The sequence below is a fragment of the Montipora capricornis genome, chromosome 10 (genome assembly GCF_036669925.1).
Source record: "Montipora capricornis isolate CH-2021 chromosome 10, ASM3666992v2, whole genome shotgun sequence".
In the NCBI taxonomy this organism is placed as follows: domain Eukaryota; kingdom Metazoa; phylum Cnidaria; class Anthozoa; order Scleractinia; family Acroporidae; genus Montipora; species Montipora capricornis.
The window spans coordinates 59,666,373-59,668,872 of NC_090892.1; the positions used below are offsets into that span (position 1 = coordinate 59,666,373).

The 2,500-nt window shown below is 42.7% G+C and overlaps 1 long non-coding RNA gene across 1 annotated transcript in view; it reads left to right on the forward strand.

The window, feature by feature from the left end:
- Positions 1-2,500, forward strand: part of LOC138022066 (uncharacterized) — a 62,518-nt gene that overhangs the window by 27,397 nt on the left and 32,621 nt on the right. The gene's annotated exons all lie outside the window — the stretch shown is intronic.

Here is a 2,500-nt window from a genome sequence, read left to right on the forward strand (position 1 = left end):
AGAAAAATCAAAGGCTCCTGTGAGCCAGCTCATGGATGAATAGGCCTTATCACGGTTCTGACCGTCATTTTGAAGGGTAGGCAAAGCGTAAAGAATTTGTACTGTTTATATGGGGATCCGATGTCAAATAATTTTCGTTAAATGCTAGTTCTAGAGAAATTATGAATCGCGAACTGAAGGTATAGGGTAAAGGATTATTCAGACCAGTTTTTAGGGACTACCCTTCGTTAAAAGCTGCGTGGTAGCGTTTTCGATTTTTCCAAACATTTGTCTGTAATTGTTCATACTGAAATTTCGCGAGAAAAAAATTACAGACAAATATATGGAAAAATTGAAAACGCTGCCGGGTAACTTCTGTAAAAGGTTAGTGCCTAAAATTTGGTTTGAATAATCTTTTGCCCTGTACCTTCAGTTATCAATACATAAACTTTTCAGAACTAGCGTTTAACGAAAATTATTTGTCATCGGATCCACATATAAACACTACAAATTCTTTACGCTTTGCCTACTCGTCAAAATGGCGGTCAAAACCGTAATAAGGCGTATTGGATTAACATTATCAAAGGCTCCTTAGAGCTTCCTCATGGTGATACATATGTATACGCTATGCTTTTTTCAGTGGGGCGGATTCTTGCGCGGACAGGATCACGGAGTTAGGCGCGTAGGGATTACAATATTTCTTTCATGGTTGACATTACATCATCAAGTAGATTACATTGAATTGCACAGTCCTGCAGACAACGGCCGTTATCATACAGTGGCCAGGCTCTGGTCATCAGTGCTCTGGCCCCCACAAGGATATGGTACGTGGCCTCACAAATTCATGTGCCAGCCGGTTGTTTTGTTAAGCTTGCTAAGATCGTCTTTGGTTTTTTTCTGGAGAAGTAGGCCTGACTTCAGCCGTGGTGCGTGCCATTGTGGTTCAGCCCCCTTCTGCTTGTGATTTTCTGAGTGTTCTCGACCTAAAGCTGAAAATTTCTTCTTTGTTTGTTCAGTGGATTAGGTGCCTTGCTGTTTCACCAAGCAGCTGCATGGACCTCCTTTTTCTCCTGCTGGTGTTCTAATCTGCTTAGTCCTTTGTTTTATTATGTCCTGCCCCACCCCCCTTCCTGTGGCACCTTCTTCTCTAGAGCTCTCCTCCAATTTCTAACGCGCTTTTCTGTCTGCCTGTGGCTCTTTTTCACGGCGTCGTTCCTCGTTTGTTGATAGGCCGTCGTGTCTCTTCATCATGTTTCGTCTGTTTCTTGAATTTCAGCCAATCCGTCCATTTGTCGTTACTCTCAGTGAGTGTTGTTAGCTTCCTCATTGTTTTGACACGTTTTGAGCTTTACTGGCCTACCACTTGGAGGCAGCTCTTATTTTTTCGTGCTGGACCACCCAGCGGTCGATCTCAACTGGATAATCACGCATGGAATCCTTTATATAACTGACCGTTTGATACGTTTTGGCTATCCTGTTGATTCTCCTATTTTTTGTGGCCTAGCCCCTGAATGTCCTTCTTTTTTTTTCTTTTTCTGCCCCTTGGTTCTTAGTGGGCTTTCTTAGCTTCAGTGTCTCGTGTTTTCCTTCACTGATTCCTCGGCACCCCATCTTGATTTGTCGTCTTGTCTTGTTTGGCTTTAGCCCTTATGAAATTCTTCTTCCTAGAATTTTTGTGTAATTGCGTGATGTTTGAAATTTTTTTCTCTGGCATGCTCATAACGACTTCCGTTGTCATGGATAGGGCAGTTCGATTTCCTAGCGTCTTTGGCGTGCTGATGCATGGATCCCCGTAAAGTGAACCGTTGTTTTTTAACGAATTACATGTAGTCGGTATGTCTGGCCCCCACTGGAGGCCCGGCCATTCGCCTTAACCATAAAAATAATTGTTGGATAAGGGGTTAGTCACATATAGTTTAGGGGCCCGATTTACAAGAGCACAGGCGACAACACGGGAGAAAGGGAAGGGGGGAGGGGGTAGGGGTGGGGCATTACTCCAGCCGAATGTCTTTCACCTTGAGAAACGAAAGTATTGTCATGATGTTCTCCCCTGCGAAAACAATACGAATATGGTAGACAGGGCCGAGTTGAAGTGCATTTTGGGACTGTTTTGGGAACAAGCCACCGTTTATGCAGTCATTTACTCTGCAAAGCAAAAAGACTTTCCTATATTCTTGTACGATAACACTTAACTTCGGGTTAAATCTTTCTAACTTACGTTGTTACCAAGTAAACGTCGCATGTGCCACGATCACACTGAAGTTTCAATGGATCGAATCTTTTCTTTTTCCGGATAATTTTGCATCTTGGCAAGTGACGAACCACGCATCAAGGACCTAATGAGAAATTGTGACTATCACAAAAAAACGGGCAATAAAATTTGCCTCGCAGACCCACTGGGAGAGTTTCAAAAAGTTGCGAAATGAAGTAAATATTCAAATGCGTAATGCCAAATCTAAATTTTTCAATGACAAGATTAACTCCTGCTCTAGTACATATGACCCTAAGAAAACTTGGACGC